Source organism: Garra rufa, unplaced genomic scaffold (assembly GCF_049309525.1).
Source record: "Garra rufa unplaced genomic scaffold, GarRuf1.0 hap1_unplaced_002, whole genome shotgun sequence".
In the NCBI taxonomy this organism is placed as follows: Eukaryota; Metazoa; Chordata; class Actinopteri; order Cypriniformes; family Cyprinidae; genus Garra; species Garra rufa.
The window spans coordinates 13,180,719-13,196,620 of NW_027394277.1; the positions used below are offsets into that span (position 1 = coordinate 13,180,719).

At 35.4% G+C, this 15,902-nt stretch overlaps 1 protein-coding gene across 1 annotated transcript in view; it reads left to right on the forward strand.

Moving 5' to 3' along the window:
• The window catches only part of LOC141305375 (uncharacterized), a 566,500-nt gene that overhangs the window by 93,986 nt on the left and 456,612 nt on the right, over positions 1 to 15,902 (forward strand). The gene's annotated exons all lie outside the window — the stretch shown is intronic.

The window sequence follows — 15,902 nt, forward strand, 5'->3', positions numbered from 1 at the left end:
TACCATTAAAAATAAATGGCAGCAACATTTTAAGTTTTATAGACTGAAATTAAATTTACCGTAATAATGTTAACATACCAAATTACTGAAAGCTGTTTTTACCTTTATACTGACAGCCACCATAAGCACACAGGTGGTAATGAAAAAGCCACATGATGAATCTAAGGTTTTCAAAACAAGCTGAGGGAAAAAAAAAAAAAAGAAATTATAATATATGGAAGGTGGACTGTGTCATAAACACAAACACTCATTGCATAATCAACACTGAACATCCCTTAATTACATAGCAGATAATAAAAAAGCTAAAAAGAAAGTTTTTGATGAAAAAAAAACATTAAATGTGAGCTGATAAACAGGAAATTCTGGGAATATCGATTTAAGCTTTTTTTTTACCTCAAAAATTACAAGACAATGTCTTCCTTCACTTCTAAAAACTGTACATTTAACAGTATTTTACTGGAACATTACACGAAATATCCCATTAGAACTATTACAGGTATAAAGTAAGTGAACTTACTGTTAATCAATGATGAAAACACAGCCTACCTTTGGGAACGTTTTTGCAAGACGTGAAATATGTACCAATAAGTACATATCACTGCAGTTTCCAACAGAAATGTCCATTGAGTGGCGCTAAAAGAGTGTTCGTTTTTCCTCAGAGAAGATGAGACAATTGGTTTTGTAGGTGTCACCGCAGTTCTGACTTCAAATGTCCATTGAATGGCACTATAACTCTAATGCTCTAAGGACATTTTAAAATAACATATCATCTGCACTACAACTAAACCTACCCGACAGTATGAACAAAAGTGAATTTGATGTAAAAGCGCAATTGCAAGCATGCCGTTTTAGCTTGTTTTCAGATCTGTAATTTTTCAGCTCTTTCACCGCGAGTCATGTTTTTCACGGGATTCGTACTCAAGGATTCCACATCCAAAGTCCAGTTCTGTGCAGGCTGAGCTACCGAGAAAGATTGTTACGTCCGGAAAGCTAAACATATGGAGCTGTAATCATAACTGTGTACAAAAACGATTACATGTGCGTGCTGTTTTACCGCCTCTAGTGGACATTTCTGTTGAAAACTGTAGTGATATGTACTTATTGATGCATATTTCATCTCACGAAAACGTTCCCACATGTATGTTTTTATCATGAGATCAGGTAGGTTTTATTGTAGCATTTTATACAGTGTTTTACCATTAAATTACAATTATTATTTACAATTAATCAATTATTTACAATTAAACTCCACCCCTACCCCTAATCCCCAGTGGGGCGTGAGCAGATTGTATGAAAACAGAATGACATCTAAATTGGCAACCATTTTGCAAAAATTGTAAAATAGTTACGAACTGTCATCAGTTCAGACAGTTTGTGTAAACACTGTAAAGTTCAAGACTGTGTAAAGTTCACGCAGGTGACCTATGTAGCAACCAAAGGTGTTGAGAATCACATTAACTAACCTGTTACAATAACTTTTCACATGAAGTATCCAAATACTTTTTGTCCAAATACTGAACAACATATATTGTTTATCATTTTATAACTCACTAAAATAGTGAGCATGCTATTTATTCATTTAGATTAAAGATGCTTGCTTTGATATTTTGGTATATCGTGTATATTATATAAAATTCATACATTTTCACTGTCTCAAGTCTGTAAATACATTTTGTGTCACTGTGTAAAAAGCAGTGCTCTGATTAAGCAGTTTATTCCTGTTCATATGTCTTACTTCTATAATTCGAGTGACGCAGGCAAGTCCAGTGTTGAGGGTAACACATTACAAGTAACTTAACTTAAATTATGTAATCAGATTACTTTTTTTCAAGTAACTACCCTAGTAAAAAAAAAAATACTAAAAGGTATTTAAAATACATTTATTTCATGCTAAGTATTCTGCAAATACATTTACATATGCACTTAATAAAAATACCTTGCAATTGTACTAATTGTTTTACTATACTAAACTGGTATAATTAAAGTCTGCCAAACTAATTTTGTACTTAATGCACTTTAATTGTGTGGAAGTAGTCCACACAAGTCCAACTAAAGATACACTTAAGTATATTTGATTGTGCTAAAGTGGAACTATTGCAAGTATACTTTAGGTAGACTTTGCATGTACAGAACGATATTTAAAGATCATACAATCCTCATCAATAGTGACATTAAAACATATTTTAGGTGTGATATTAAGAAATGTGCATTGTGCACAAGTAGTACTCCAAATAAATTTTAATTACAGTTTTTATATCAGCAAGTCGCAAGCGATATGTCAGTAAATATTGTAATAGACTTGAACTGTACTTAGTATTAAATAAATGCATTTTAAATCTATTACTTTTCATTAAGATAGTAAAGTAATGCATTACTTTGTAATTTACAGTAAAATATCTGAGTCACTTGTGAAATGCAAACTCAGAATTAATAATAATAATAATTAAATATGTTCATATTGAATTTACATTTCCTTTAGCCTGAGGCTTATTCATTTCACGCTTGGTGTGAAAGGGCTTTTACATATGCCAAAAATATAACTTTTTATATTAAAATCATTCAAGCAATCCCAGCCCAGACGAGAAAAAGTAACACAAAAGTAATGCAATGCATTACTTTCCATAAAAAAGTAACTATGCAATATCACAATAGTTACTTTTTTAGAGAGTAACTCAATATTGTAATGAAAGTAACTTTCCCCAACACTTGGCAAGTCTATATTGTAGTACTACAGTATATTTTGCTTCAGAAAGAAGTACTGATAGCATATAAAGAGTTGGAGTATGTTTGGATGTTCAAACTGAATGACAGTAGTGGACCTGAAAGTAGATGAACACATGCTTCTGCTCTCATACGTCACAATATCACAATCTCTGTTTGCTCTTATTGCACTCTCACAACCTCATCTTAGTTTTCCAGGAAAAAATGAAAATAACTGTGGTTAATAGCTCATGAAGATTTGTTTTTTTGAAGCATTTGATGAGAAACAACTGAGTTTATCTGTGACTTAGTTTGTGGGCTCAATCAATCTTAGCACAGTTTGAGATACTGAGATCTCTTTTGAAACTCCAGAGAAGACAAATGAGAGACAATCTGAGAAGCAGAAGATGCAAAAATCTCTCTATTCAATCTATTTGCTGTCAACGAGAAACAAGTGTGATATCAAATGCATTTGTGATTTTTCTTTCCTATAGGTGACAAATGGTGGGGGTCTGGGGTTGGGGGATTTGGACCAGGAACGGTGGCCACCTGCAGAGCAAGCTGAACTGTGTAATGAAAAGAGCACAGCCCTGCTGGGGACAGAGGGACGGGGGGTGCGATTGATTGTTCTGGAAACTGATGAGGGTTCAGGCACAATTAAATTGTAGGGCAGAGCTGGGAGCTGTGGATGTGTGTGTGTGTTAGATGCCTGCCTGTTGATTGATGGTAAAATCATAACTACAGTGTATTAACTACAGGGTTCAGCACGGGGTTAAGGTGGCCTGAAAAACAGCCGCTCTTATTAGATTGCAATAAGGGGCAAAACAGGGTGAGATACAGAATAGATGCATTTATTACAGGATCTGATGTTTTAAAACTGTCTGTTGAATAACCAGTTAACCACAAGTTTCTCCAAAACATTGGCTACAAAATTTAGTTCAGATCTTAAGAGCTTGGGTTCTCAATTACAAGGTAGCAGTATAATCCCATTTATGGCTGACCAACATGAGTGCCAGTGGTTAAAAAAAGTGGTTTTCAGCAATGCTTCCTGTAGTAAGTGTAGGGCAGTGGATGTTAAGAGTTCCCACACAGTTGAGGTCAAAAGTTTACATACACCTTGAGGAATCTACAAAATGTTAATTATTTTACCAAAATAAATAAGAGGGATCATACAAAATGCATGTTATTTTTTATTTAGTACAGACCTGAATTAGATATTTCACATAACAGACGTTTACATATAGTCCACGAGAAAATAGTAGTTGAATTTATAAAAATGACCCTGTTCGAAAGTTTACATACCCTTGATTCTTCATACTGTGTTGTTACCTGAATGATCCACAGCTGTGTTTTTTTTTTTTTTTTGTTTAGTGATAGTTGTTCATGAGTCCAGTAACAGTTAAACTGCCCACTGTTCTTCAGAAAAAACCTTCAGGTCCCACAAATTCTTTGGTTTTTCAGCATTTTGTGTATTTGAACCCCTTCCAACAATGACTGTATGATTTTGAGATCCATATTTTTACACTCAGGGACTTATATGCAACTATTACAGAAGGTTCAAACACTCTGATGCTTCAGAAGGAAACACTATGCATTAAGAGCCGGGGGTGAAAACTTTTAAAACTTTTAAAACTTGAAGATCAGTTAAATGTAACTTATTTTGTCTTCTGGGAAACATGTAAGTATCTTCTGTAGCTTCTGAAGGGCAGTACTAAAAAAAAAAAAGAAAAAAAAAAAGATATTTAGGCAAAATATTAATGCCTCGTTTTTCCTTCTGGAGCATCAGTGAGCATTATGTGTAGGTGGACAGACAGTTTCTCGTTTCAGTAGGGTTCAGGCTGCAGTAAAGGACAGTCATGGTTCAGAAGACACACTCCTGAAAAGTACAAATCACAACAATGGCATATGCGTGAAAACTAGCCAATTAAGAGAGCTTTCCATCACCCAGAGGCATGAGGCAGAGAGCCCTTCAGACTGACACATGGGACAAACACACGCTGATCTGAGCACAGATTTTCCCCCTAGTGGACAGCAGCACAAATGAGAGACACACTGCCACATTGCTGATGTAGCACTTTGTGTGAAACAGCTATTTAGACAACTTTACAACCCGAGTGACAAGCATTTTTACTGAAAAACTGAACAGACTTTCATCATAAGTATATCTGCTGTAAATGTGCTCTATGTTTATTCAAAATTATTGTCTGCGGTAACTGACAGCATTTTACAGGATGTAGTACATTTGATTTAAAAATAGATGGATTATTCATATCATTATGCATGTTAGCGGTCATTTTTTTGTTTTACATAAAACAGACATAAATGCTTGGCTATTGCATTGCAAGTACTTAAAGGGATAGTAAAAAATCCAAAAATGAAACTTCTGTCACTATCAACCCTCAAGTTGTTGTCTGAGCTTCCTTCTTCTGTGGGAAAAAATAAGATATTTTGAAGCATGTTGGCAACCAAACTATTTTGTTGACCATTGACTGTCATTGTAAGAACAAACAACAGACACTTCTCAAAAGATCTTCTTTTGTGTTCCACAGAAGACAGGAAGTCATAGAGGCTTGGAATGGCGTGTTGTAAATTGTAAGAAAAACAAGTTGTAAACTGTTATAGTTGTTATAGTTTTGGCTGAACAATCTCTTTAATTTCCATTCTTGCTTTACTATAATAGTCTATAATAATGTAGACAGGCGTTTGACAAACAGCATAAGTCCGGTCCACTTTACAGTTTATTTTGGCATTTTTATTTTTTAGCCACAACTGAAATACCAAACAGAATTTACAGTTCTGCTCATAGACATCCAGTTTACTTACTAGTTTCTCATCCTTCGTTGCTTGCAGACAAATAGTGGAGTCTATTGGTAATTATAGACAGTTTTTGGCATTTAAAGATTAAAAAAGTCATATGGGTTTGGAATGACAGAAGTGTGACTAATGATGGCTGACTAATTCCAGTCTGTTCTCTGCATTGACAGTAGTTCACCTGAAAGACTCAAGTGACATAGAAGAAACCACAAAAGTGCCCCTCGCAATGGCACTGAGAACAATTCTAGCAATTCTACAAGCATTTTCTCTTTATGTATTTGCACAGAGTATGTTGCAGAGGTTTGGAGAGGCAGTGAGAGATGTCCGAGGTTTTCTCTCTGTCCTTCCCTTCATCACCTCTGATCCTTCAACGCTCCAGATAGAGCAGCTGCCCTTCTGTCCTTCTGCCCTCTCGTATCCAGAGCCTACAGAGATAAGCGCCAGCGAAGAAGAGCACAGCGCTCTCTCACATCAGCTGTCTGAGATCAAACACTGGTCTCACGCTTACGATATCCTGTCTCTGAGAGTTACCATACACAGACATAAGCATGTGCATGTGCATGTGCACCCTGCTTTTTAGGAGCCAGAGGAATTCAACTTGACATTGTACTGTACCACTACACTAACATGGCATACACAAACAATATATAGGTGTATGACGCTCCTGCAAAGATACACTGCTGGTCTGAATTTACACCATTGTAGCTCTATGCAGAGCTGGGTAGATTATTTACAAATTGTAAACCATTACTGATTCCAGATTACATGACAAAAATTGTAGTCAGTAACGTAATCTGTTACATTACACATTTTAGGTAATATAATCAGATTACTTTTGGATTACTTTTTAGATTACTTTTGAACTAACTCGTTTATCAAATTAATTTGAATAAGATTATTTTGTACCATAATGATGTAAAAAAAAATGTAAAGTGTAAAAAAATGTTTCATTCATTGTAATTTATGACATTATATTACATCAAGGTTTCCCAAACTAGGGTTTGTAAAGGAACTGCTGGGGGTCTGTGAGTTTAATGAAAAGCTAACAATTAAATAAATCATAAAAAATTCAAATTAAAATAAATCAGTCTCTTTAAAGGGTGTTTCTATAGTCTGTGTTTTAAAATAACAATTAAAATAAAACACTTACTAAAAAAGATGACATTTTTTATTTACCTGCATGCCATGTGATTATTAATCAACATCAAAGAAACCGTGGACATGCAAATGTGATACTTAATTATTGAAATATTTATTTTAAAATCTCAGGGGTACTTAAAGTAAAGTAAAGTAAGTATATTTGGTGAATAAGGTTTAGATGAAAACAAGTTTTGGAGTGCCTGCATTGCATTTAAATAAGAAATAATGTGAATACATGCATGTTTGAAAGACAAAAGCCTTCCAAAGACATAAAGGCTAAAAAAAAAAAAACCTACCGAGTAATAATTAAAATGAAAAATGAATGTTTATCAGTAGTTGATGCAGTGTTGAAACACTTTTTAAACCTGAAATAATTTTTGTAAATCCAGTGGTCAAATGCTGTGTCGCCACCCGAATAATGACTATGTGTTAATGTCCACAAAACTGGACTGAATGTATATAATCAGTAGGCTGTTTAAGAAAGGAAAATTTAAAAGATGAAAAAGAGAAATTAGAGAGAATCAACAAATTATAAATAATTCATTGCTATTGTGTGAATATGTAATCATGTAATCCATTAAAAAGTATAGCTGTAGTCTGATTACGAATATTTTAAAATGTAATTTACCCTAATTACAAGTACTTGTACTCTACAATGCCATAGAAGAACCATGTTTGGTTCCACGAAGAACCAATCAGTCAAAGGTTCTCTAAAGAACCATCTCTTACTTACCTTATTATAGTCTGAAGATCCTTCTTTTACCACAAAGAACCTTTTGTGAAACAAAAAGGTTCTTCAGAATTTAAAAGTTCTTTATGGAACCATTTAAACAAAAAAGGTTCTTCTGTGGCATTGTGAAGCACCTTTATTTTTAAGAGTGTACTCTGTTTACCACAACTCATTTAAATGTTTAAACGATTTAAAATGGGAGAATAAAGAAAGGTTGCAAGCTGGATTCGAACCTACATTATCCACAGGAGCTCCACAGCTCAGTGTCTCAAAGCATGTGCTCAAGCTGCAAGGCCTCCAATGTAGCAGTATTAGCTAAATATAAAAGCTACAGTGCATCTTTAGATTAGATTAGATTAGATTAGATTAGACTGAACTTTATTGTCATTATACATGTACAAGTACAAGGCAACAAAATGCAGTTTAGGTCTAACCAGGAGTGCAATAAGCAGCAAGTGCAGGATATAGGTATAATTTATAAGTTATAAGTGCACTTATGGGAGATATGTACAGGGAGAAACTATGGAAATTATTTACAGATGAAAGTATTGTGGACATCATTTACAGGCACTATTAACAAGTAGAATGTACAAATAGAGGAGCATAGTATGCAGGTTGTTGTTAACTATAATCAGGAATTGCAGATTGATACGAACATAATATACAGGTAGCTGATTACTAAAGCAGGAATTAAAAAATAATAATTTACAAATGTATAGATACATATATCAAAAATTTACAAAATGTATATGTGCAATGGAAATGTGCTTTTACAAATGGATATGTACAGTGTAGTGCGACAGATTAAGTAGTGCAATGGTAATGGGGAGACTGTAGGGGTGTGTAGGGTGGGGGGCAAAGGTGTCAGTGGGGGGCAGAGTTCAATAAGGAGACAGCTCTGGGAAAGAAGCTGTTCCTCAGTCTGCTGGTTCTAGTCTTTGGGCATCTGAAGCGCCTGCCGGAAGGCAGGAGATAAAACAGTTTGTGTGCAGGATGAGAGGAATCCTTAAGAATACTGCATGCTCGACGCAAACAGTGTTTCTTCTGAATGTCCTCAATGGATGGAAGTGGAGTCCCTATGATGTGTTGGGCAGTTTTCACCACCCGCTGCAGTATAAAAAATATTTCTGATGAAATCCTAAAGCTTTCTGACCCTCCATGGACAGCAAGGGTCCTTCCATGTTCAAGGTGCAGAAAGGTACTAAGGACATCATTGAAATAGTCCATGCAACATCAGTGGTTCAACTGTAATTGTATGAAGCTACGAGAATCCTTTTTGTTGCACAAAAAAACAAAAATTACTTAATTCACCTTATTCAACTGTGTCACCCTGGCATCATTTTGGAGAGTACTGAGACAAATGCACATGTTTTGATCTGCATGTAAACAATGCATGCAGGGGTTGAACCACTGAAGTCACTTGGACTATTTTGTTGATGTTCTTGGCACCTTTCTGAACCTTGAACATGGTAGAACTCTTGCTGTATTTGCAGGGTTAGAAAGCTCTCGAGTTTCATCAAAAATATCTTAATTTCTGTTCCAAGGGCAAACTAAGGTCTTGAAGGTTTGGAACGACATGAGGGTGAGTAATTAATGACAGAATTTTCATTTTTGAGTGAACTATCCCTTTAAAAAAGTGCTGGTACAAGTTCTTCACAAAAACACGTTTTTTCTTCAGGCACTGGCTCTCATCAAAAACTAAACTGCATTCCTGCAGAAGACATGCACTTTGACCATATTACTATTTTTGTAACATTCTATTTATTCTGCTACGTAAATGCACTGGATGACTTCACTGCATTTTTATATGGAAGCAATAAGGTGCAATAATTTAATTTTTGTTTGTGAAAATAGGATGATATCAAGCAAAAAGCAAAAAGCACATTTCACTGATCATTTGTTTTTATATTTCTGCAGCGTCATGTTAATAAAACAAGAAGAAGCATTGTATTTTTAAAACAGTTTCTGACCATTACATCAAACCAAGCTTGTGTTGTTTCTGGTCACTGGCCAACCTATTTAAATAATCTTCAGTTTCTCTCTATACTGCAACAACACTATTATGTGTAAAATGGCCCATGCGAAAGGAAATTTTAGATTTCCTCTGGAAATAACGCAGATGCAGTATAATTCACGCTTAAGCTCATTACAGTTCATTAAGGTAACAACTGCACATTTTTATATTTTGTATATTTTGGACAGAGCAACGGTTCTGGCTATTTATGATTTATTATTTCTCACTTTTACAAATCACTTTATAGCCTACTACTGCTGCCAACTTTGAATTTTACAGTATGTACTTCTGAAATGCACTCAGCTTATTTTATACAAGCCATACTGGCAAATGAAACGGTGTACGCTGTGATTGATATATAAATTTGCACTCTGTCTTTTACATACTTTGCAGATAGTCCTATGTTCATATTAAATTTTATATTGTATTGTAAAAGTCACTGAAATGAGTCCCTTTTGCAGGTGATTTTATAGGACAAATACATTTCAGATCTAACTTGGTGTTAATTAATCTTCAGATCTTCAATATTAATAGAGAATGATACTCGTAAGTGTGTTATTTAAAAGTAATATGCTAATAAGCATGTTATTACATAGTAATGTAGTGTTATGAATAATATACTATTTATTAACTCTCACACACTACACAACTGTTTTTATAACACGTTGACTCTGTTTGCTCTGTAGTGATGCTCTGAGTGTTACAGTGGGTGGGTATGCACCTACTTAACCATATTTTAGGGGACAAATTTGTACCCAAAATTGAGCAAAATCTGACAAGCTCACCAAAAACCTCAATTTGGAAACATTCTCATTTGTGAAACTGAAATTGTAAAAATACAGAAAGTTTTATGTGAGGGTTAGGGGCAAAAAAATGTATAGCTACACTGCCAGTGAAAAGTTTTTGAACAGTAAGAATTTTTATGTTTTTTTTTTTTTTGTTTGTTTGTTTTTTTAATAAGTCTCTTCTGCTCACCAAGCCTGCATTAATTTGATTCAAAGTACAGCAAAAACAGTACATTTTTTAAAAATATTTTTACTATTTAAAATAACTGCTTTCTATTTGAATATATTTTAAAATGTAATTCATTCTTGTGATTTCAAAGCTGAATTTTTAGCAACATTACTCCAGTGACATTATCCTTCAGAAATCATTCTAATATTCTGATTTGCTGCTCAAAAATATTATTAATATTATAATTATGTTAAAAACAGCTGTGTGAATTTTTTTTCAGGTTTCTTTGATAAATAGAAAGTTCATAAGAACAGCATTTATCTGAAATAGAAATCTTTTGTAACATTATACATGTCTTTATCATCACTTTTGATCAATTTCAAGCATCCTCGCTGAATAAAAGTATTAATTTCTATAATTTACAAAAATATACTGGCTTCAAGATTTTGAATGTTTTTTTTTTAAACGCTCTTAAATGTTAGAAAAATGCTGATCTATGGATCTTTCTATTCTTTAAAGAATCCTGAAAAAATGTACTCAACAGTTTTAATTATTGATAAAAATAATAATAAAAAATCTTGAAGAGCAAATCAGCATATTAGAATGATTTCTGAAGGATCTGGTGACATTAAAGCCTGGAGTAATGGTGCTAAAAATTCAGCTTTGATCACAGGAATAAATTACATTTTAAAATATATTAAAATAGAAAACAATTAATTTAAATAGTAAAATATTTCAACATTTTACTGTTTTTGCTTTGGATCAAATAAATGCAGGCTTGGTGAGCAGAATAGACTTCTTTGGAAAACATTAAAAATCTTTTGACTGTTAGTATAACAGTAGGCTATATAAAAACAAAAGAAGTCTATGTAACGTCCCAATTTAGAAAGCTAAGTAAACGTGTGTTGTGTTGTGTTGTGTTTGTGTGTGTTTTGCAGTGTTCTGGGACAACTGTCTGCGCTTTGATGTCGTTTGCTTGATTTTGACTCTGAATTTGTCTTCTCCTTTTGTTCTCAGCTAAATTCTGATCACAGTTTGAGGCCAGCATGACTCCTGAACTTTGACCTGTCAGATGACCTCTGCTCTGCTAAGCAAGTTCATGGCAGGGTCAGAAAGTCCTCCCTTCCTAAAACACGCCGACACACACAGACACACACTCGCATATATTCTTGTCTCATCATTTGCTTCCAGCACAAGATATTGAATTAACATTCAACCGCACGCTAAGTATGGATAAATTATGGTGCTGAGTAAAACTGTTGAGCCAGTTTTAGCAAAGCTATAGACTGAACCCCGCGAATGAAATACTGATGACAAACTTTGCAAAGTGTGTGTTAAATGAACTCACAAAAGTGTCCAGTTAACGTCACCGAACTAAATTTATAATAGAAAGGGGAGCCGACAAAGTCATTTAACAGTGGCTACTTGAAAACGCACTGCAATAATATGACTAACAGCCTTATTTGGCATCGGACATTTACCCTATTAAATCGTTTACATGTTTAATGACAGAATATGCCCCTAAACACCTTTGATATTTAATGCATTTTTTACTTCAAGTAGTTATTTTACAATTTAATAGTTAGAGATTAAAATATTAAGCTTTTGCAGTTCAAAAGCAGATTCTCCTTAACCCTGGGTTAAAGGAGTAGCTCACCCAAAAAATTAAAATTAAATTCCTTAAAGCCATCCAGGATATAGATGAGTTTGTTTCCTCCTTGGAAGAGATTTAGAGAAATGTAGCATTGCATCACTTGCTCACCAATGGATCCTCTGCAGTGAATGGGTGCCGTCAGAATGAGACTCCAAACAGCTGATAAAAACATCACAATAATCCACAAGTAATCCACAATACTCCAATCCATCAATTAATGTCCTGGGAAGTGAAGGAGGAGAAAACTGTACAAACAGGTCAAAAGAACAATTTCTCATGTTAAGTCAAAAGGTACAATGCACGGCACTGTCATACATTACATGTCCACCAGTCAACAGTGTGTTTAGTGTGAGTGTTAATGATTGCTGTATTAATCATACACACAGATTACAAAGCAGATCCGGGCACGCGACAGCTACCTGCCATTGAGCTAATGATCTCTTCACAAACACCTACCGCTGAACGCCGCACACTCCGAGACGACAGGGTTAAGGGTTTTGGGGAGGATCTGCAAAGAAAATTACCCTGTGTGTCCTCCACATACAGTGGGACGAGCAGGGCTCTAGAGGAGACGCTGACCTCTCCACTACAGCAAGAGTATCTCATGACAGCCAGCAGCTCACAGCCCTGTTAGCAGGCCATATTACGCTTTTTAGAAGACTCAATCATCCATGACAGTCAGGAGCTGATGACTGACATTACCACCGTACAGTCACTGTTCAGCTCAAATGGACGCTTGTTTCAAATAAAATGGTTTCACCTCGGTTGTGTGCACTAAGAGGTGTAATTTGAGACACTGCAGGAGTGAGGAAAAGAAAAGTCATTTAAAGGTACATTAGTGTGGTGGTTACAAAAAAAGAGTTGCAAGTCAGCATCAAGGGATAAAAAACTATGCTAAATGTAAATAATGAGATGCAACTAACCATGTAATTATGTATAGTTATAGCTAGGATAACAAATGAATAGCAAACAATGCATTTGGTAGAAACCTCCATATATTTAGCCTGTGTAGCGCTGAAATCCTATTGTAATTGTTAGAATGGCCAAGGATCAGCAATCTCCACATAAAAATGATCATGTAGACCAAACCGTAATTTGTAGAGATTTGAAACTTCTACAACCTTCTACAACGTCACCAAAGCTCACACCAATCGGCCTGATGGGGGCGCTTCTGCGACCAAAAGTAAGAAATCGTTCATAACTCATAAACCGTCAGTCGCAGGCTTAAGTGTCTTACGGTGCGTTTCCGCTTTTCTATTCAATGATATAGAATTTGAGTTTAAACACGTGCATGGTGCATTATGGGATTAAAAGTGCCGCGGAGAAAGCTTTGATATCAGCTGAGAGCGTCAAAAAGTTTGGCCATTCCTCAACTTCATGCAAATCTCAAGCGAAAAATGCTGTCTTTTAGTAAAATGTCTGTAACTCCTAAACAGAATTAGAGAGATATCTCCGCTAAACTCAAAACACCTATGTTACAGCTCAATCTGAGGTCAGAGAGAAAAAAAAATGGGCAGAGCTTGGGCACTTTGTGGCACTGTAAGAGGAAAAAAAAACATAAAAATGGGTATAACTACACAACCATTTGTCCTATCAACATGAAAAACCCTGTGCACGGTTGTGGCCCAAAGTGCCACAAGCTTCTTTAAGTACATTTGCATATCATGATACATGATGAGGTTTGAGCACCTACTAGACAAGGTTAGCAGAGGCCAATCGGAACGAAACTTGGTGGGCCTGTTTGAGTCATGGCTCTAAAGGTCTGTGAGAAATGTTAAAGAAATCGTCCACTGGGATGGGCGATATCGCATTTTTCCAAGGCATAAACGATTGTACATTGTGCAGATTTTTGCACATACACACTTTATTGATATCATATGATAAAACTCTTCCTCTAGAACCACTGCTGTCAACCAAATTGTTTGTTAAATGATTGAGACTAACTAGTCCTAGGATTTTCGCTCAATCTGGAAGAAAACACTGCAGTACAATTCTCTGGACTCACTAGGTCTATAATTATCAAAGAAATGTTTAAATGGACCCTTTGGGAAGCTATAACGGGGTTGTTTAGAAAAGCTGCCTGTCCAAATATACCAAAAATCCTATAAAGCCTAAAGGAAAACTCAAAACTTCATGAAGTGAGCACATGCCACGGGTGATTCTAAACAAGCATGCATAGTTTTTAGAATATTGGACCACAGCTGGCGCTTTAACAGTCATAAACGTTAAAAAAACGTAATGTCTGGATTTGCCAAAAATGCTTTTTAAATCATTGATTTAGATGGTTACAGACTTGCTAAATAATGTCTTTTTTCATATGTGCTTAAATGCCTTAATCACTGCTTGCAGCTATATTTCGGTTTGATTTTAGGGGTGTGTTGCAATTTTATGATACTGTGTTGCATCCCCAGTTACTACCCAATTTAAAATCTGGGTCCTGAAGCACCTGAAGTGTACCTGCAGTGGATGTGTCACATTAGAGAAGACGTTGTGTGTAAGTGTATGTGACCCCCACCTGAACCCAAAGATGAAAAATTCCCTCAGCTGACGAATGTGTGTAAGAGAGAGAGTGAGTGTGTGTGTGTGTGTGTGTGTGTGTGTGTGTGTGTGTGTGTGTATGAGCAAGAAGATTGATGCGAACAGTGAGACTCCTGAGTAATGATGTCAACAGCAATCTCAGCAGCGTACATTACAACCATCACAACTAAACACAGCCCATTCAGCAGGGCATTTCCTCAACAGCACTATGAAGTACAATTACTCAGTATAGAATCATCTTATACCTCAAACCAAGACTACTGTTCTTATTATTATTTAAAATAACAAAAAAGAAAATAATAAAAAGAATAATAAACATACATTGGCCAATGAAAGCTTGGTAATTTAATCATGCGACTGTAAATCATATAACTGTAATAATCAAGCGGATCATGCAGTCTGTTTTTGTGGCTGAGGCAGGACAGTGCATGCCTGCCTGTATCATCTGCCAGAGCCAAATCTTTTTTCTTTTTTTTTTTTTGGCACAGCAACCCGTAGAAGAAGCAGAAAAAGAAAAGCTTGTGTGCATATTAGTGTACATGCATTTAGGTTTGTGTGTCTTAAACAAATACATCCTCACAGCAATCAATAGAATGTTTTACTGTATTCCCAATGTTAAAACACAGTATTGACCTGACTGTCCACTTTTCACCAAGACCACACACACACACACACACACACACACACACACACACACACACACACACACACGGTTGGACAGGAAACACTTTACCCAGAAGCTGTGATGTTTTATTTATATTCACCAAATCCTGTTTCTGCAGCCTTTAACATCACATGTGACAGACAAAACACATATTTTACAGTCTAGTGATGGATATTTGAGCAAAATAAGAACGCAAAATATCAGACAAGTGTAAACTGAGAGAAGCAGCTGTTTGTTCCAGTCAAATACTTACATATTAATACTTATATTATTACTAGTTTATTAATGACATAATGACATTATGAATATGTCATCTCTGTCACTATGCCAAACCTAAAAAAAAAAACGGTAAAGGGATTTTTGGAGTTACTTTGCCCCCTAGTGGTGAGAGTGTGTGTGAGTGGTTTAGGATTGGCCTACATTGTGGGGAACAACAACAAAAAAAGCATGAAATCAGCTGCACTGTGAGGAGACGCAACGGTCCCCATGAGAAAACAGCTTAATGAACATACTAAATAATGTCTTAATGAAAAATTAAAAATGCTAAACGGCTTGTGTGAGGGTTAGGTTTGCGCGCAGGGGATAGGAAATTTCATTAGCTCGGAATCAAAACAATAGAAGTCGGTGCAAGTGTGTTAGAGAAAAGTGCACATTTCATCCTCAAAAATGACCACCTATGATCTTCCCATCATTA